Source organism: Onychostoma macrolepis, chromosome 13 (genome assembly GCF_012432095.1).
Source record: "Onychostoma macrolepis isolate SWU-2019 chromosome 13, ASM1243209v1, whole genome shotgun sequence".
Classification (NCBI taxonomy): domain Eukaryota; kingdom Metazoa; phylum Chordata; class Actinopteri; order Cypriniformes; family Cyprinidae; genus Onychostoma; species Onychostoma macrolepis.
Genome location: NC_081167.1, coordinates 15685393 through 15707539, shown reverse-complemented (window position 1 = coordinate 15707539; position 22147 = coordinate 15685393).

The following is a 22147-nucleotide window of genomic DNA, read 5'->3' as shown; positions in this document are numbered from 1 at the left end:
TCATCAGTCGCTGTTGGCTCTCCAGTTCCTCACTTTCTCATCGGTGAAGCTGTATGAATTTACAATCACTCTGCGTGTCCAGCTGAGTTTATGGCTTAATGCGCTATTAACAGAATGCATATTATAGGGCAGCTGATTCCCCAATTTAGGATTTAACTCCGCAAAAGCAAGTCAAAACACAAGGCTGGGGATCCTGGAAGTAGCCTATCCTTTTAACGTACAAGTACATTGTTTTCGGCGAGGGTTTAACATTTCAGTAACCTCAGACGTTAGAATACAAGTTAATCAAAGCGCATACTTTCACCTGAAGGTAAATAAACGGTTTATCTGAGGTAGGCTAACCCCCCAAAAACACGTTTGTCTGAGATAACCATGGCAACTGTGCGAAAACGCTTGAGCTTTTTTCCCATTTCAGCGTGGAACATTGACGAAACATACATAATATTGTCATTATTTATCAGTTCATTATAGAGTTAGCTTATATGTCACACAACTTGGCAAGCCCACATTGGTCTCCTCAAACCGAGCATAGCATATTCCACACTAGGTAGCCTGAATCTGAATTAATAGCTTTACTAACTTGTCTTTTTTTTTTTTTTTACATAGGCCTATATAATAAAAATGAGTAGCCTAATTATAGCCATGTAATATTATAGGCGATTAGTCTAGCTCAGCTGCATGCAGGTATTAGACGACTTTATAGATGTCAGCTTTAGCTTTGCCACATTTGGTGTAAAATTTCTATATCAGTTAATGACTGCTGTCAGTGAGCGCTGTCTGTGATTGCTTGTGTCTTTCATCATTTCTTATGTTCAGATGAGCGGAAAGTGAAACAGTTCATTTTTTCACTTCAAGGCTCATGCTAAATACTTTTAAAAATCAATAGCTATTTTTTTTTTTAAATCAGACATAAAACGCATTAATAGAAAGTATAGATGTTTCAAGATCAATATACCCATCCTTACTTTAAAAAATATAGAAGAATAATGCAGGACCTTTGGATTTTACATATAAAACAATGCTCTCCATGACTGCCACTTGACTCTGCTTTGAACTTAACATTATAGCTTATTGATGTATTGAGGGCTTAGAGACATAACAATTTTATCGATGGTCCTAATGATTGTAATGATTTGCCACAGACCAATGAATCCGATGAAAGGTACAAATTACAAATACAAATTAGATTCCTTCTGTCCAGAGACATAAAAGGACTCGGAATACCCCTTCATTTTAATGTTTTATGTTATGTCGTTCTGTTATTAGTATCAGATGTCAGGTGTTAGCTGCAAAGTCCCAACTAATCCAATAGTAATTGATTTTAATTATGCTAATGTAAATGTCTGTGAAATCACTTTCCTTTAAAAATGTTAAATGAAAGAAATTATATTCTGAGGACATGTTGGATGAGCATTATAGTATTACTTGAACATAATATGATCCATCATGAAGAAACTTGTGCATAAAAGTGCAAAATAGAGATGTGACATAAATTAAAGGAATCCAATTATCTTCTGGCTCCTGGGTTGCTTGCAGAAATGATGTTTAACAGAAGTGCACACTGTTCAAATAAAATCATTTTTGCATGCTTTTTTGAGGTGTGCCTGTGATTCAGATTTACTGCAGACAGATCCTTTTGAGTCACCTCATCCCTAAGAGTTCAAAAAGACATTTTCTTGCATAGCTCTACAGTACTTAAACTGATCTGATACAAGATTTGACAATTTTTTTTATTTGCATATACATTTACATTGGTTAAAGGAATAGTTCACTCAAAAATGAAAATTTGTTGAAAATGTACACACCCTAGATGTGTTTGTTTCTTCATTGTTAGAGTTTGGGAGAAATTTAGCATTGCATCACTTGCTCACCAATGGATCCTTTGCAGTGAATGGGTGCTGTCAGAATGAGAGTCCAAACAGTAGATAACAACATCACAATAATCCAGAAGTAATCCACATGACTCCAGACCACGCAGCTTTTTATTTCACAAGACATTATTTGATGGATTGGAGTCATTGTGGATATTGTGATGTTTTCATCAGCTGTTTGGACTCTCATTCTGATGGCACCCATTCACTGCAGAGGATCCATTTATGAGCAGGTGATGCAATACTAAATACCTCCAAATCTGTTCTGATGAAGAAACAAACTCATCAAACAGCAATTTTTCATTTTTGGGTGAACTTTTCCTTTAACTAATATAATATACATATAACGCCTTACAAATCCAAATGCCTTTTACTGTGCTCCACTAATGTTCTTTTTTAGGATCTGCCGAGTGGGTTCCCATGAGGGTGAGATCCTGAGTGACCCTTGCAGAATCTGATTATGCCTTCTATCAATAATCTACCATGTTTGTGTAAGTAGGCTACAGAGTTTCAATAAGAAGAGAAAAATTAGTGGTCACCAAATGTTTTTGTTTATTACTGTTACCTTGTCTCTTTACTACAAATAATTTTTTTTCAATATGTCTATGTCTGCAAAAAAAAAAAAGATATATAGATATAGATATATAGACAGTATCTCACAAAAGTGAGTACACCTCTCACATTTCAGCAAACAAAATTTGTATATCTTCTCAAGGGACAATACTACACAAATGAAATTTGGATATATTTTGGAGTAGTCAATGTGCAGCTTGTATAGAAGTACAAATTTACTGTCCTTTAAATATAACTCAACATATAGCCATTATTGTCCAAATAACTGGCAACAAAAATGAGTACACCCTAAGTGAACATGTCAAAACTGTGTCCCAAGTGTCAATATTTTGTGTGGGCACCATTGTTATCTAGCACTGCCTTAATCCTCCTGGGCTTGGAGTTCACCAGAGCTGCGCAGGTTGTTGCTGGCATCCTCTTCCACTCCTCCATAATGGCATCATGGAGCTGCTGGATGTTAGACACATGGTGCTTCTCCACCTTCAGCTTGAGGATGCCCCACAGGTATTCAATAGGGTTCAGGTCTGAAGACATACTTGGCCACTCCATCACCTTCACCTTCAGCTTCATCAGCAAGGCAGTTGTCATCTTGGCGGTGTGTTTGGGGTTGTTATTATGTTGGAAAACTGCCATTCGGCTCAGTTTCTGAAGGGAGGGCATCATCTTCTGCTTCAGAATGTCACAGTACATGTTGGAATCCACGTTTCCCTCAATGAACCGCAGCTCCCCAGTACCAGCAGCACTCATGCACCAGACCATAATGCTACCACCACCATGCTTGAAAGACACAATTTTCTTGGTGTTCCTCACCAGGGCGTCACCACACATGCTGGACACCATCTGAGCCAAGTTTACCTTAGACTCATCAGACCACAGGACATGGTTCCAGTAACTCATGCTCCTGGCCAGGTTGTCTTCAGCAAACTGTATGCAGGCTTTTTTGTGAGCCAGCTTCAGAAGATTCTTCCTTCTGGGACGACGGCCATGCAAACCGACTTGTTGCAGTGTGCTGCGTATGGTCTGAGCACTGACAAGCTGACCTTCTACTTCTGCAATCTCTAAAGCAATGCTGGCAGCAATCATGCGTCTGTGTTTTGAAGCCAGCTTCTGCAACTGATGCACAGCATTAGGACCTAACTTCTTTGATCAACCCTTGCGAGGCCTGTTCCGAGTGAAACCCGTCTTGGAAAACCTCTGTTTGCCACTGTACTGTAACTCAGTTCCAGGGTGTTACCGTACTTCGGTATGCATCGGCCATCTTTGTGGAGAGCAACAATTCTAATTCTCAAATCCTCAGAGAGTTGCCATGAAGTGCCATGTTGAACATCCAGTGGTCAGTATGAGAGGATTGTACTCAAAGCACCAAATTTTAACTGCTCTAAAAAAAGATACACAAATTGGTATGATAAATGATAAACATGATAAATGGGACATGTGGCTTTGCATGGTTAAACGACGTGGTGTACTCACTTTTGTTGCCAGCTTTTTTGACAATAATGGCTGTATGTTGAGTTATTTTCAGAGGACTGTAAACCTTTACTGCTATACAAGTTGCACATTGACTACTCTAAAATATATCAAAATACGTATACAAGTTTCATTTCTATAGTACTGTCCCTTGAAAAGATATACTAAAATGATTTCTGGAATGTGAGGGGTGTACTCACTTTTGTGAGTATGTGTGTGTGTGTGTGTGTATATATATATATATATATTGTCATACTGTATTGTCAGTGACCCATATGACCCAAGACCACAATGGATGGTCCAATAGCTGCAATTAGAGCTGAACACCATGTTGCTTTATAGTAGCTACTGTAGTTTATAGGAGCAGACCTTGACCTAAACTCCAATCTCTCACTCAAAGGCTTCAACATTTTTCACAGCAAGACTGCCTTTTTACAGAACACAGGATTTACTGGCACCTAAATCCTCCCATTCTTGAGTAAAAATGCTCCCATAAAATAAATGGTGGCTCAATCGGTCTCTCAAAAGCAAATAAAAGATTCATATAAATGATGATGTTAACGAGTCAAACAATTTACAATCAATAATTTACAAGGGTGATGCACTGGCAAAGGTTTATTATTGCTTCCCATTGAATATGACTTTTTGGGTAATATATTGAGAACCATGATTCCTGATCTTCTAGCCAATAATGCACAGGCAGTGGTGCATTAAGGTCTAAAATATTACATATGCTCAACTGACATCTCATCTCATTTTAGACCTTTCATGTAGTTTGGCGCTGGCAGGCCTGCTTCCATCCAGAGCCAACCGAACCGATTCAAAACTGACTTAGAATATTGTTACAGAGTGAAATTATAATGATTAATGATGACTTAAGTATATCAGAGTCTTTACTTCTACTGCTTGCAAACACGTATGAATGCATGAATATTTTCTCTGATACTTTCCAAACATTTTAGTTTTACGTGTCAAATCGCTATCAAATTACACTCGCTAAATTGACAAATGCTTGATCAGATATAACAAATCACAGATGATAGAACTGGCACCGTTTTGCTGCTGTGGTTCGTACCAACAACAAAAAAAAAAGCCGATGAAGCAGTGCTCTGAACATAAGCAGAAATGTTTGGCTGTCATGAGTGGCAGAAGACTATCTCTGTTGCCATGGAGATGAGAACATCCAAGGTGCATCCAAGCAAAGCTTAAAATCCTGTCAATTAGAGATAATTTGTTAAAATGTCCATAAAACAAGGAAAAAGATATTACCCAGCAAGCTTTCAAAGCCATTTTTCTCTCAAGGATTTTGTAACTTGAATGTCCTTATTGAACCCCAAAGCATGGTGTTTATTATTATTGTTAAATTCAGCCACTTGCTAAATCACACTTTCTTTTAAAAAGCACAAATTTCATTTTGTTGTTAAATAATATATTATATAGGAAGGAAATGTATAATAAAATATTTCATATATATAATAATATTAGCACAGCTCATTTAAAAATTAAATAAAATAGGCCTAACATTTTCTATTATGTAATGGTAATGATCACAGGTCATTTGTTTCATTATTTCTGTTTTGCTTCCTTGTTATGTTTTCCATAATGTGATCAACTTTATTAGTAACTAAATAATGTTCATGGCATAATCTTATTTATTCAGCTCTTAGAATAAATAAGGGAAAAGGAAACCACTTTTATTACTTCCTGAATTCAGAAGTTCCATGCAGAATGCGGTTGTAGTCACGCTATTACTATATCCTACATATAGGGCCTGTAAAATAAAGGCGAAAGGTGGAACATGTATGGAACGTAAACTGGAAGTGTCTTGTTTAATTAGTCCCCTTTCTATTATCAAACTGAGTGAATGTCTGTTATTCAAATCAGATTAAAATGAATATAACTCTTTACCTGCATAATACAATGTCACGTTCATTGTATCGAAAGCATTTATGTTAAAATGCCTTTGCGGCTTGTGACATAGTGCCTCTGGCATGGAGGACAACTTCATTATACTGGCCGGGAGCTAATTTGAGTTCAATGTTATTACACATTTGGGAGTACATTAAATATTGATGGAATGGCTCTTTTGATGAGAAAACTATTTACCTCATATTTCGGCAGAGACAACTTGAACGACCTTAAAACCAGTGCTGATGTGCTTTAGTCATCATTCTGGGGGTCATTTCCATGGAGGCCCGTCTTATGAATTCTTTCAGCAAATATGCTGTTGAACAGGAAGAGGACTGTTGAAGAAGAAACGGTAATCGTCCAATGAATCAAAAATATGCAGACTGGCTTTCAGATGTGTGTTTTATTACTATTAAGGTATGGTGGGGTAATATGCACCCTCAGGCAAGATCATAGATGGCACAAAATCTCATCTTAACACATTTAAAAAATGGCTGTGATCTTCTTAATTTTGTCATTTCATTTGAAGATCATCATGTGTGAGATATGTTAAAAAAAAAAAACTTAAGGTTAATTTATCTAATTTTGAGTATTATGTGGAATATAAAAGGTTTATGTGTTAATGTGTGATTTGGGATTTAGGGTGGGGAAAGGTTGAATAATAATCTTGAAGATGTTTACATTTTGTGCCATGACAACTAAATTCACACATTTTTATATTTATTTCCCTTAATAACATGTTATGGAAACTTGGGATACTGCAAATTTGTATCTCACAATTCAGACTTTATTGCAATTCTGAGTTTGTATCTCACAATTCTGTCTTTTTTCCTGAAATGTGAGATATAAAGTCAGAATTGCATGATAAATACAATTCTGAGAAGAAAAAATTGAATTTTGAGATATTACCTTGCAACTGCAAGAAAACAAAAGAGAACTTTTGTAATTTTTTTTAATCCATGGTGAAAACAACAACAACTGAATTACAAGATATAAACTCAGAATTCAGAGAGAGAGAAAAGTCAGAATTGCAAGACGTAAACTTGGAATTGGGAGGAAAAAGAAGTCAGAATTGTGAGACAAAAAGTCCACCTATTTGTTTTATTTTTATTTTTTATCCTGTGATGGAAACAGGCTTCCATATTTGTTTCATTATCCTGTACATGCTAAACTTGTGTCTAAATATGTTACAGTTTAAAACATTTTCTTACAAGCAGAAAATTCCCTTTTTCCCGTTTGCAATCTTCTGTTTGGTTATATATGAAAAGTATGAGAGAATAAACTTGTCAGGCAGACGTGTTAAACGAACCACAAGATTTTCAACATGGCCAATTTGAATAAGCCTCTTCAGCCTTGTTGCATTTACACTTACACTATAATTTAATCCTCTCAAAGATCACATAGCGTAACAAACACATGAATTTAGTTTGTGATGGAAAAGTTAATAATCATCCCCTGCAACCAATTTTTTTTATGCTTATCTCTTGTATAGTGACTTAAATGATGAAGGAAATTAGAGGGCAAGGGTATTGCATTTGAAGGTCCCTACCTCCTGAATGATTGAACGCATGCTTACAGAACATAGTTTTATCCTCCTGTCCCTAAACATTCATTTTGGATACATCTATCTGCTTTTTCACCTTCTCATTACAGTCTGTTTGAGAAAAGGCAGACTTGCATGGCCGAGTTGCACTGGCTGTGTGCTTACTTGTGAGTCACTACTCGTGCTCATCTGACATATTTCTACACAAAAAACTGTCCAGAATAAATGTGTTATGAAAGCACTCAAGCATGGAATTTGAATATTTCTTATAACTTCAGTGCAGGTGTAAACTTAGGATTATTAATGATATGCACAGTGATGCTTTCGCTCTAGTTTAAAAATCCACAAAGAGCACAACCAATAAATACACCAAGCATGTAACTGTGACAAGAGGTGCCCTAATTCTCACAGTTTTATACTGATTATATAATTTTTGTGCTTTCTTGTTATTTTTATTTGTGAAATACTAGATCATTTTCAAAGGGAGTTCAGTTTATTCATATTTTGAAGAGTGTTAATATATCAATTTCACATATTTGGCTGCCTGTGGTGTCGTAACGTTGTTTCACAATTTTGCCCTTAGGGAATATATTCTTAGATATGGTACAGAGACTAGGCTTGTAAAGGCAGGTCAGTAAATGGTGAAAAAAACAAAAAAACAATCACCTGTACAATTCTATCACAACTTTTAAAACCCCCGTCGAGACTCAATCTGAATTCCTTCAAGATTCACATAAACAAGAGGCTAACAGGCGTTCACTATAATGTTACTTATCAAGATTGTGAAGAGCCACCACTTTGTCATCGTCACAGCCAATATTACATCTCCTGAGATCGGCTGACATTATAGTAGAGCATGTAGGATTGAAAGTCAAGGAAAAATGGGACGTCTGATGTTTTATTTAAACTGCAGGAAACTGTCTGCTGCTGCTGCCTTGATAAATGACTTTTAGGGAGATTGTGAACAAATGTATTTGTGCTTGTAATTATGCCTGTCATTGAAACCTTTCAAGCAAACATTTAGGATTAGTCATAGAGTTGACAAATGTGACCGTAAAAAGCCTCCATGCTGTGCTCTTATCTTCTACTTTAATGTCCATCAGATGGCACCCATCAGGTGAAAAGGTTCCACTTTGCATTCATAAGTTACTCCGTGTCAGGTTTTAGAGACCTTGTTTGTCATTACTGTCAGTACTGCTCAGTTTCACGAGGAAGAAGTCAAGTCACCTTTATTTTTTTATAGCACTTTATACAATTCAGATACAATTAGGAAGCGGCTGCACAGTATTAAACAGGAAAGTAACAGAATCAAAAATGAGGCAAATCCAAAAGCAGCTGTAAAATGGCAATAGTGCTATTATTCAAGAAGAATTACAATAGACTATTTTCTTTTTGTGGAAAAATAAGTGTGATTCAAATGCTTAGAAAAGAAAAATATTTTTGACTTGAAAGGCATTACATTGTTATGCCAATAGGTGGCGACAAGTGACCGTATTTCTAAATGAGTCATTCATTCAACCAACTGGTTTGTTGATTTGATTGAGGCTAAAAAATCTTTACACATGAGTCATTAAATCATTCACTTTACCAATTTGTTCAAAAACGAATATTCACTAATGAAATGCACAAGTCATTGAATTATTTACTCAATACACTGATTCATTCAGTAAATAAACACTGCTAGCAGTGACGCATAGGCCTTATGGCTGTGCCTGGTTTATTCTGTAATTTTTTTTTGTTGTCACAATGAAAATTTACAAAGTAACTGGCAAATTGTGTATAAATTGTAAGTCACTTAAATGTCTTGTTAAACTGTTATATATTGTAATCGTGCTGTTGGTGTGAATATTTAGAATGGCAGGTGTGGTAGGCCTATTGCTTCTGAATCAAAACGATAAATGAGAAAAGTTTGAGCACCCTGCCTCCGCTGCCTCCGAGTGTTTGTTGATGTATGTAAATAATCAAACTGCAGATGTTATCTGCATGTTGTAAGGTTAAAATCGTTTAAACATTACACCCTTTCACAATGCATTTCATTTATTGAATAATAAATGAACCTCAGTGCCTATTCTTGGAATCATTCTTTTTAAATCATTTAGATTCTTAATAGCTTATTATTTTATGTGTGAGATTCAGCAACAAACAATCTCCTCACATTTGATCTGTTTTATGAAACCGCTGCAGAATATCTCTCTGCAGCATGAAGCCCTGAAAGTCAGTTCATGTCGTCATCATCATGATATTGTGGATTGTGTTGTTCAAGCCGATGCCAAATCTTTATCCTGTTTGGACAAATGCTTTAGCTGTAATTGTAGGCCTGTGTTGTGGATGATAAAGTGAGTTTTTGATAAAGTGATTATTGGAGTATCCATTGAAAAATCATATTTTATTGGGTGTCCAAACAGTTTTGTTGTTCATTGAGATTTTGTATTGATATTGCAAAACAATGAAAGTTTGGATACAGAGGAGTACCATAAATAGATTTTGTCAAACATGCAGTTATGCTATACAATGTTGAAACTTTTTTCTACTGCCATTTGAGTATATTATTATACAAGTCTGCAAAGTGCATCCAACATGTCTGGCATAGCACATCCATACAACCACAAATTTTACTGAAATTGTTTGCTCTTAGAGAGTTGTCAAGAGGCCCGGAAAGGGGAAGGATGAGGGTTGGGAGGGGGGCTGATGACAGCTGTTTGGAGTGGAGTACAGGCTTCCTGATTTCTTACAGGATAAATGCTTCTTCATTTTCCATTGGCTCAATTCCTGATGGATTTGTCTGGACTGAAACTTTGCTGCTTTTCCTCACCCTTCTCTCAAACGTTGGGAGAGCGTCTGTATTGGAGAACAGAGAGGCAGTGATTTGTTGCAGCAGAGGTTCTGCTCTGCAGCACACCAATCACACGCATCTCAGACAGCTCCGTTTGTTAGTGCTTTGGCTGAGAGAATCGGATGATATACTATGTTCAGTGGTCAAGCTTGAATTCATTTTGTGGCCTTTGCGTTCCCAGCTATGGCTGTTCAATCTCATGCAGTCTTTGGGTTTCATCTAAATTTAAGAGCAGTACCTGTTCATGTTCATTAGCTTTGAAGGTGGAAATAATGTTGTAGCATTTACAAAAGTGTGAGAGCATATTTAAAATCTAGCATTCAGAAACAAATAAACCTAGAAAGAATGTTTTAGGATTTTTAGACATTGAAAACAATCGCGCGCTATCACAAATGTTTCAAAGTACTTTTGTTTCAGACTGACTACATCTTAAATGGAACAATACCTTGTCACTTTCAAAATAGTCTATAAAGCACCCCAAGTGTCATAGAACTTATAAGCGTTATCCTTTATTGAAAACCTAATTCTTTCTAACTGGAGATAAAAATAGAAGCATTTTTACTTGTGGTTTGACCATACTCTGTATTTATGATCTCTGGAATATTCTGTTCTGACTGGTCAATTGCAACATTTTGTGGTCAGATGTTTTTGTATAATGATAACTGGGCCAGCATACATAAACAAAAAATAATTAAGTGCACAGCTCTGATCATGCTGTTAGATTGATGACTCACTGCAGGTTTGAGCACTGTAGTAGACCATAGTAATGTTTTTTTTGGGAATCTAGTGGATATCTCACTTTTGACAGGTGTCTAGGCATTAGTCATCTACAGAACTGTCGTATTGGTGATATATTTCCCATACTGCCATTCTGCTAATATAATGTGTGAAGTACAAAATAAGACAAGCTGCTTTTTATTTTATGCTTTTATACTCTGCAACTCAGTGTATGTAAGCTATCTATGTAAATGAGGTCATTTTAGGTTTAATTTTTTATGTAGAACTGTTCATATTCAGGTCAAAATACTGCTACTAACTAAATTTTTGTAGAGAGCTCACACAGTTATTTTTACATTTTTACAGTCTACTGTGTTCTGATTATCATTGAGTGTTGCGGTAGTTGCTTGTTCAAACACTGAATGAATCTTTCACATGCAGTCCAAATATTTGGCTAGAAAAGCAATTATAGTGAATTATTAAAAAAAGGATTATAGGTTATCAAACAAGCAATTCACTTGTCAAAATAACAGCAGTGCCCAAGGCAGAGACTGTTATTAATTTGACCTCGGGAAATGTGAGAATGTGAACATTTGGCTGAGCAGCGAAGTTGTGTAAACAGCTAAGAAACTAATTACAATGTATTATTTGTTTGGTTCAAATTGCATTTAGTAGTTTTTTTTTTATAACAAAGTCATCACGCATCCCCAAGGTGATAAAATATTATGCAAAAAATAGCTTCTGAGGCACCTAATGAAAGCACACCAATTCTGTTGTTTTAGTTTATGGTTAAAAAAAGGAAAGAAAAAAAATTAGATATTTATTTATTCTGCTGGTGTTTAATTAATTGAAAGGATTTAGATGCATTGATTGGGCAGAAACTAACTGGAAAGGCAAGTGGCTTAAAGAGGCTAGAGGATTAAACTAAAAGGCTTGTTGCTTAATTCTAACTGCTTCCAGTTTAATTGAATTTCAGAATGTGCTGGCAATGGGATCCTGTATTCCAATGCATTCAGCATGGCCGATTTAGACAAAAGGGATTATACTGTCAGGAAATAAGGCTTCTGCATGGGTACTGATTTATAACCTGCATATATATATATATATATATATATATATATATATATTACACAAACATTTACATGTTCTTATATGTCTCTATTACTCTATGCTAGCTACACTCTTAAAAATAAAGGTGCTTCACGATGCCATAGAAGAACCTTTTTGTCTAAATGGCTCCATAAAGAACCTTTAACATCTGAAGAACCTTTCTGTTTCACAAAAGGTTCTTTGTGGCGAAAGAAGGTTCTTCAGATTATAAAAAGGTAAGGAAGAGATAGTTCTTTAAAGAACTTTTGACTGAATGGTTCTTTGTGGAACCAAAAATGGTTCTTCTATATGGCATCACTGTGAAGAACCTTTTGAAGCACCCTTAATTTTTAAGAGTGTACAACACTTACATTTACCCCAATGGATATGTGAAACAGAAGCTCTGCACAATACGTAATGTATAAATCAAATAATGAGGTTTTAAGAGAATAGGATTATCGTTATACTAATAATTATACATCTCTCAGTGTTTTCAGCATTAAACAGTGGACAGCACTCTGGCTCTCCCACAAGAGGGAGACAGTCAAGATTGTCATAAATCAAGGCCCGAGTTGGCAGAATTCATGCTGGGGGAGAAAATGTGACCTGTGCCGTTATTTTGATCCAGAAACACCCTAGTGAAAAAAATATATACTTAATTGAATGTAAAATATATTTATTTTATGATATGTATACTAAAAATAGATTGACATGTCTATACTAACTGAAAATACACTCTAAATGCAGTTATTTCATGCTTTCATCAAGCACAAACTTAGTGCACTACAAATTCATTTGTAAAATGCTATACTTTTTACAAATGCATTTGGGGAAGGATGATATATATATATATATATATATATATATATATATTCATCTTTAAGAAAGTACACTGGCCAGGTTCTTAATTCCATCTACATGATGTTTGAAACTTGTTAAAAGTTATTTTCACACATACATACCCATATAAACTAACTGGACAGAACCTTTGAAAGAGGACGCCACTTCATAAACCCAATGACATGTCCATGCTCACTCAGCCCAGCTAGTGTTGATAAGGGATGAACGACGCAACTCATCTCATGATCCTGTAGCTGTATGAAGGCCATATAATGTATGTCTGTGGGGATTGTTTGTATTGTATTTTGTTTTGCATGTTGTCATATCATTTAGGTAAACAAGGCCGCTGTATGAGTTCTCACCTAAGACTATGGCACAAGAGACAATATCACATTCTGTGTATTGATATTTGTGTCTTCCTTCACTCCTTAAAAGTGTTTTAAGTATTAATACTGTGATTTTAACATTGGCCTAAATATAGGCTACAGTATGTTCAGTGAAGGGGGCTTGATAAGTCATTCTCTCCTCACCTTATACTTTCATGAGCTCTGAAATTCACCAACAATGACCACGGACTTAATTAACCCCCGAATCTGTGGTGGCATCACGGAATCGCCGAAAATTCCATGATGGGCTCACAGAAGGCATCAGCCGTGGTCCATGCACGGATTCACTGGTTCAACACCAGCGCTGCATCGGACCACGTAAAAAGAGTGACTCCGATGCAGTTATATTTTGTATATGAATTTATACTTTCACTGGAGTACCTGACCCCACCCCTACCCTAAACTTACCCAGTTCTGAACAATAATGATGACGATAAATTCCCATTATCTCGTCGGCATATTGATGCTAAGGGTTTCCTATTTAAAGTGTTGAACCAGTGGATCCGTGCGTGGAGCACGGCTGATGCCTGCCACTGACTTACATTGGTATCACTTCTGTGAGCCCATCACGGAATTTTCGGCGATTCCGTGATGCCACCACAGATTCGGGGGTTAATTAAGTCCGTGAACATTACACGGAATTCTGTGAGATCATGTTGTGCGCACACTATTGGGAATCTGTGTTGCAGATTTGGCACATTTTTTTTCTCAAATATATATATATATATATTTTTTGCACCCTCAGATTCCAGATTTTCCAGATTTTCATAAAGCTTATTTATTCAGCTTTCAGATGATGTATAAATCTCAATTTTAAAAAATTGACCCTTATGATTGGTTTTGTGGCCCATGGTCACATTTAGAAAGTAGGCCTAGTTACAAAAGTAAAGATATTTTAACAACATATAGTCATGGATTTGAACTTGATCAGAAGATTTATTACTGTATATTCCCAATACACTCCAATGCACCTGTACCAACACACTTTTTTCCATTAATGGTTCTTTAATGTCCCGTACAGACAACGACAACGTTGCACTTGGAAATGTGGACTGCAGCCCTTTGGGCTGTCAAAATATTATGAATTATTAAACGAATTATTAAAATGATCCTGACCAGCCTTCAAAACTACACAAAAAGTTAAAATGTCAAATAAATTCAGAGACGTTAAATACATGAAAAGTAACAATGTATTAAAATAATTTCAATTGATACGTCACATATAAATACGCAGCGTACTGTGAGACCATCAAACCACCAAAACATTTCATTGCATTTTACATTAACATTTGTGCAGTGCATTGAGATTTGAAACGTGCAGAGACAATGGGCAGAGATGTTACGGATGGTTTTACTTTTATTCCTTCCGCATGCACTGAAACATAAGCAGTTCACATTCTTCCACCAACTAATATGGATCTGTCTGTGTTTTAGTGCACGCACAAAAATAAAACTAATGTTATGCCGGTTTATCCAATTGTTTCCTGCAGCGTTAATGACAGATTATGTCCGGTAAAAGGGAAGCAAAACATTCTGCAGATGATATTTAATGTATGTGTCCACTGACTTTAACAGCTTCAAGTTTAACGCACTTTCGTGTTCTATGCAGGCCGTTTCACGTTTATTTCCACGCACCGCTTATTGTGCCTTTTCGGCGATTCGCAGTCTTTAAGTCCATTGATTGGAAAAAAAAAACTGTTTATCTCAGGGCATGTCTGCTTTGGTGGCGCGTCTGTTAAAGCGAGTGCAGGTATGTGGCAGCGACCCGGGTTCGAACCCAGTCCGCAGTGCTTCCTTCAGTTTATGTTCAAATGTTAGTGTCCAACGATCCACTGATGTTCTCTGGATAATTGAGTTGACTGGTATGCTGGGGGAGTTAGTAAAAGGCAATTTCTTAAGACGTGCCGTTATTTAGGCAATCATTTATTTATTTATTTATTTATTTGCGTTAGCGCACTTCAGGTTTACTTGGAATGCCATTGCAATGCATTTTAAAGTCACTAAAAGGAAGGGTTAGTATATGACCTCAGTTTGTTATTAGTATAATATTAATATATGTTCAACACTCTAATTGAATTGCAATTGTATTGTCACCAAAATACATTTGAAGTTTATGCTGAATGAATTCTGCATTTCAAAAATTAAATAAGAGTGGATATTTAAAGTGTATACTTAAGTATACTTGGAATAGTTCCACTTTAGCACAAGCAAGTATATTCATTATAGCTTTAGTTGAACTTCAGCATTGCTTTTGCACAACTAAAATGCATTTAGTACAAAATTAGTTGTTCCAATTGAGCAGACTTTAAGTATACCAATTTATAGTGTGCCACAAATATATTTAGTTATACTAAAGTACATACGGATAAATTGTACTTAAGTATATTTTTTCACTAGGGCACATTTGCAGTATGAATGTATTTTGAAGGTCTGCTTTGCAGTGATGTACTGTAATTATTATAAGAGATTAATTAAAACATACATTAAATACTTCATAGTAAAAAAGTGAAAGTAAAACATTATTCCTTACAAATCCATATGTCTTTTACTGGGCTTCACTAATTAATGTTCCATTGTCTTTAGGATCTGCCGAGTGGGATCCCATGAGGGTGAGATCCTATAGTCATCCACAGTGACCTTTGCAGAATCTGATTATGCTTTCAATCCATAAACTACCATGTTTGTGTAAGTAGGCTGTTGAGTTTCAGTAAGAAGAGTAAAATTGGTGTTTGTTATTACCGTGTCTCTTTACTTCACTAAAGTTTTTTTGGACCATATGTTGCTGCAAAACTCTTGCTGAAAACCTTTAATATTCAGGCTACTCTACTGATTAATAACCATCAAAGAAAAAAAGAATTTCATATCAAACATTTTGTGTGACCTAGCTTCAGCACACATAGTTAGTCATGTGTTTAATTAGTCTTCTCTCAGCTCTTCAATTATTTAAGATTGCCAGGGCTTTGATTTGCAGGTTAATTAATGGGTTGGCTCCCAGGGGCACAGAGGTGTGTGATGAATCATGTCACCGGCTCCAGGAAGACAGCAGCTCCCTCTGGGTCTCCTGTCCAACCACTGGAACCCTGATAATGCTTGAGCTTATACCAACTAGAAAGGATATACTGCATTTGTTACAAGTTCACCCATGTGCAATACTGAGATTGCATCTTTTCTCTTTATGCATATATGATTCAGGCTTGTTTTTATATTTGGATGAAGATGAGGCAATGACATTGACAGGAATGTTAGCCCAAGGGAAAACTTTGCAAAGATTTCCAGAAATATTTAATCTTAAATTAGGCTTTTTGATGATTGGTTTAAAGTTCTAGGCTATGCAAGTCATTTCCTAGAAAGAGGAGCAGAAATGAGTCTTTCTGTTAACTCTAAACTGTGTACCAGTGGTAGCCAGAATTTTAATTTTGGGGGGGCCCATCTTAAAATGAGGGGGCCGCTCTATATTACATGTAGGCTATAATGTCAATATTAAATGTGCGCATTTTCAAGTGTTTGTGCGGCGTGTGGAAGCCAATAGCAGCGCACTTATACAGGTGCTGGTCATATAATTAGAATATCATCAAAAAGTTGATTTCACTAATTCCATTCAAAAAGTGAAACTTGTATATTATATTCATTCATTACACACAGACTGATATATTTCAAATGTTTATTTCTTTTAATTTTGATGATTATAACAGAAAACTAAGGAAAATCCCAAATTCAGTATCTCAGAAAATTTGAATATTACTTAAGACCAATACAAAGAAAGGATTTTTAGAAATCTTGGCCAACTGAAAAGTATGAACATGAAAAGTATGAGCATGTACAGCACTCAATACTTAGTTGGGGCTCCTTTTGCCTGAATTACTGCAGCAATGCGGCGTGGCATGGAGTCGATCAGTCTGTGGCACTGCTCAGGTGTTATGAGAGCCCAGGTTGCTCTGATAGTGGCCTTCAGCTCTTCTGCATTGTTGGGTCTGGCATATCGCATCTTCCTCTTCACAATGCCCCATAGATTTTCTATGGGGTTCAGGTCAGGCGAGTTTGCTGGCCAATTAAGAACAGGGATACCATGGTCCTTAAACCAGATACTGGTTGCTTTGGCACTGTGTGCAGGTGCCAAGTCCTGTTGGAAAATGAAATCTGCATCTCCATAAAGTTGGTTAGCAGCAGGAAGCATGAAGTGCTCTAAAACGTCCTGGTATATGGCTGCTTTGACCTTGGACCTCAGAAAACACAGTGGACCAACACCAGCAGATGACATGGCACCCCAAACCATCACTGACTGTGGAAACTTTACACTGGTCCTCAAGCAACGTGGATTGAGTGCCTCTCCTCTCTTCCTCCAGACTCTGGGACCCTGATTTCCAAAGGAAATGCAAAATTTACTTTCATCAGAGAACATAACTTTGGACCACTCAGCAGCAGTCCAGTCCTTTTTGTCTTTAGCCCAGGCGAGACGCTTCTGACGCTGTCTGTTGTTCAAGAGTGGCTTGACACAAGGAATGCGACAGCTGAAACCCATGTCTTGCATACGTCTGTGCATAGTGGTTCTTGAAGCACTGACTCCAGCTGCAGTCCACTCTTTGTGAATCTCCCCCACATTTTTGAATGGGTTTTGTTTCACAATCCTCTCTAGGGTGCGGTTATCCCTATTGCTTGTACACTTTTTTCTACCACATCTTTTCCTTCCCTTCTCCTCTCTATTAATGTGCTTGGACACAGAGCTCTGTGAACAGCCAGCCTCTTTTGCAATGACCTTTTGTGTCTTGCCCTCCTTGTGCAACGTGTCAATGTTCGTCTTTTGGACAACTGTCAAGTCAGCAGTCTTCCCCATGATTGTGTAGCCTACAGAACTAGACTGAGAGATCATTTAAAGGCCTTTGCAGGTGTTTTGAGTTAATTAGCTGATTAGAGTGTGGCACCAGGTGTCTTCAATATTGAACCTTTTCACAATATTCTAATTTTCTGAGATACTGAATTTGGGATTTTCCTTAATTGTCAGTTATCAGACTGAGACATTGGCTACTCGGACTGATTTAATTTAATTTTTAATATTATTGTTTTTTTTTCATTATATTTATTGTGATTAACCTCCCGTTGTTGTTCACAGTATAATTACATTCAGTCGTTGCACACAATCACGGAGAATAGCCTACAACTCGATTAAGATGATCAAACTTATTTTTAATGATCGTCTATGGGCTGAAATATTTCTTTATTTAAATCAAAAAGTCAGCGCATGAAAAATGTAAGCATTGAATTTAATACAACAAGTTTGCCCTTAACCTTTAATTTAATCCTTCTATACAGCCTTCAGTCGTAAATGTTTTAAGCTTTGGCTAATTCTAATGCTTTTTAATGTGCTATGTTGTTTGTATAGTTTTCTCGCTGTTCTGTAATGAAATAAGGTGATCAGACAATGAAGAATTGCCTACACATACAGTATGGCTCGCGCGCTTCTGTTTAAGTTACGAAATACGCATCGGGATATCTTGACAGCATATTTCTTGGTTTCATAATACTCAATTAACTGTTGTAAACTGAGATTTGTGTCTTTAGAAGATGTATCTGTGCTGAATTCTACATAAATAATCCACAACAATGTCGTGCTATGGGCGCAGCCATTGATAGAAGCTGCAGTGGAAGTTCTTTTAGGGGCCGTTCAAATATTGCGCGCTTAAGTCCATTATTTCAGAGCCTGTCCTCCAACAAAAAACGACCCTATAGGTCGTTTGTGCAAGCCCTTATTACGACCTATATTTACGTTTTAAAGTTAAGCGCCCTCTAGCACGCGTAAAAATAATGACAGTCTCGTGTTGCGTCTGTCGTCATGAAATGACGTATGACTGTCATTACCAATCAAAATGCGTGTTTATTTAAATGCAATATGTGGACTTTTTACACAGATCTCACAGTATTCGTACATATTTTACTAGGTGGCTAATTCGTATGAATGACCACACCTAACCCTACCCCTAAACCTACCCCTTACAGGAATCATGCAAAATCATGATTTTTAGTGCACATTTTATGAGCGCGTGCGTTCTCTGGGATCGAACCCATGATCGCGTAATTACATATCGTCGTATAACGCAATGCTCTACCAACCGAGCTACAAGAAACCCAAACTATGACGCAGATAAAAGAGTACAAAACATTAATATGAAAATGTCCTGTTGCCGATAGGGGCGCAATTGTAGCATACGCTCTGATGGGTCGTATTTCAGGGATTTGGACAAACGACCTATACGGGCGTATTGGTTGGAGGACAGGTTGTTATTTCAAATGTACACACGCTGCCGGCACTCTCATTTTTTTCAGGCGCGTCCGCACCACATCGAGATAAAAACATTTCAACTTTTCATAATGCTGCAAGCACACCGCGGGTCATATGGCAAGAACCAACCAATCAGCTTCATCCTTTCCCGTAACAACATTGAAAGCTCAGCTGAGATGGAGAAACAGCTGATCATAGCTGTACAGGGATAACCATTTTAAATGAATTTAGTAGCAGAGCGCAAGCGATTTTTAGTGCTGGAAATCCATTTATCCTTTGCTGAAACTTCCAAGTCTTCATCGAGAGCGCGGGTCTAGGTTGCTTAGCAACGGCAGACGCCATGGAAGTGCAAGCATAGCGCGCAAGCTACACAGCGCTCTGAAAGAAGGAGAAAGCGATGCGCCTAGCGTTTTTCACGCGTGACATGTGAACTGCTCCGCGCTATTTGAATCTTCCGCTTTTCGTACGCGGAAGTGTAATTAAAGGCTTAAAAGTTTTATTTATTCATTAATTGTTTTAAAGCAATCAGAAATCTGAGGCCCCCCAGGCCCCCTCGTGGCTACGCCACTGCTGTGTACGGTATAAACAGGAATACATTTGCTTGGCCTTTTCAAAAAAAGGCCCTATTCATAAACATGAGCAGTTTTGAACTCATTCCTGTGTAAATTATACATACAACAGTTTGTACATAACTGTCTTATTAAACTGTGAGTGTGAAAAGTTCTGTATGAATGTATTTACGTATTTGAAAATTCATGCTTGCGTTTTATAATATTTTAAAGAGCAGGTAGTCTTTCCTGGAAACGTTTTTGATTTGTGTTTTTTAATGGTTATAAAGCTAAGAATGGTTATAAAAAAAATAAAACAAAAAAAAAACTTAGTTAATAGAAGTAATGAGTTTAAGGTGACCTAAAAAGCTCTTGAAGATGCATTAGCTTATCATCATTGAATTCATTTCCTTTTATATTAAACAGGCACATCATTTCATTGAAGTCATCAAGGATTGATGTCATTTTCCGGTAAATCGGACTTCCAAGAACAAAATGTGATCTTAACCTGACCCATTACGAATGAGCTTGTCTAATGAACTCTCCAATAATTTAATATCATCTGTAGGGGACTAGACAAATAAATGGTAATTAATCCAACATGAAAAACACTGACCCTGAAATAGATGTGTAATTTTGATTACATTCTGTAAAAGTTAGAGCTTTTACAATTCACAGAACTCTTCAGCAGCATTTTATCAACTAATTGGCACTAGACTCAGCTAATTGGTGTGTTCTGCAGAGATATCTACTCTCTAGTGAATGTCTGCTGTCAGTGCTTTGACGATCCCCGTTCTCCTGTTTTCCTTGACTGCTCATCTATCTGTGTGTTTTGTCCACAGATGTTACTTAACCCCTGTGGACAGCCATGTTTTAATTAAATATTGTCAGTTTAATTGCTGTTTTTTTCATGGGATGTCACTTACTGGGACAAGGTTAATGGAGAATCAGGCAAATCAAGCCACTTTCTGTTGCCCAGAAGAAAACCGTTATATTGATTTACAGTTCATCATTTTAAAAATGGAAAAAGACTGTTGACACATTTTTAATAACACATTTTGTCAGGATGACTCTAAAAAAACAAAAAACATACAAATAACAAAATGCTAGCTTTTATTTCTATATATTTTGTCTATGAGAAGTTGGAAACCAGTGCAGAGGTCAAAAAAGCAAACAAACAAACAAATAAATAAAGTTATTGGATTTTGTATTATTTCGAATTTTTTTAACATACTATATGTAGCCTATATAATAGAGAGACCATAGACTGTAAAAAAAAAAAAAAGGACGTATAGTGTCCGTGACGTCACTCGTAGGTTTGTGAAGAGCATTTTTGAAGCCTAAAGTGGGCGGAGCCGACCGCCGCCATCTTGGAAACGCGTCACCGCGCGTCACTCCCGGATAATCGAAAATGGGCAAAAAGGCGGGACGTGGGTGGAGCTGAGCTGAAACCACGCCCCTCTATAGTGACAGCAGTGCTGCCCTGCAGACAAAACACCAAAACTTCGTTTTTGGTCTAAAAGGAGTTATCATTTTGGGCCATTACGACCTCTATCATGTGTTTAAGTATCATGGAGAAAAGCCAAGGCAGAACACAGTATAACATCAGTTACAGCTCTTTGATTTTGTTTTTGAACGCTCAAATGAAGTTACGGTGCTCTGCATTTGTTTGCATTCGTTCGTCAATACTGTGCCAGCCTGGAGTTACACGGTATTCTGACTTTGTTTTACTTTCCAATAAAGTCTGCCACGTTTAAATTACGGTATAACTTGTGTAGCCTACTTTTATACATCTGTCGGCACTTCATTAGACCAGTGGTTCCCAACCTGGGGGGCGCGGGAGCAGATATACTTTGAGGTAGGGCTGGGCGATAAAACGATAACTACAATTATAGTGATATAATTTTCCTCGATAAAACAAGTTCGATAAACATTCAATGTAGCCTAATGTTTATGCGGGAAAATAGGAACAAAACAGCGCTTCTCATTTGAACCGCGCCACACGAACCATATCCGCTCGGTTCAGCGGCGCAGTAAACAAAAAGTGTTTACTCGCCAATCACGCGAGCACTAAACAGCGCTGTGAGATCCAGTGAGA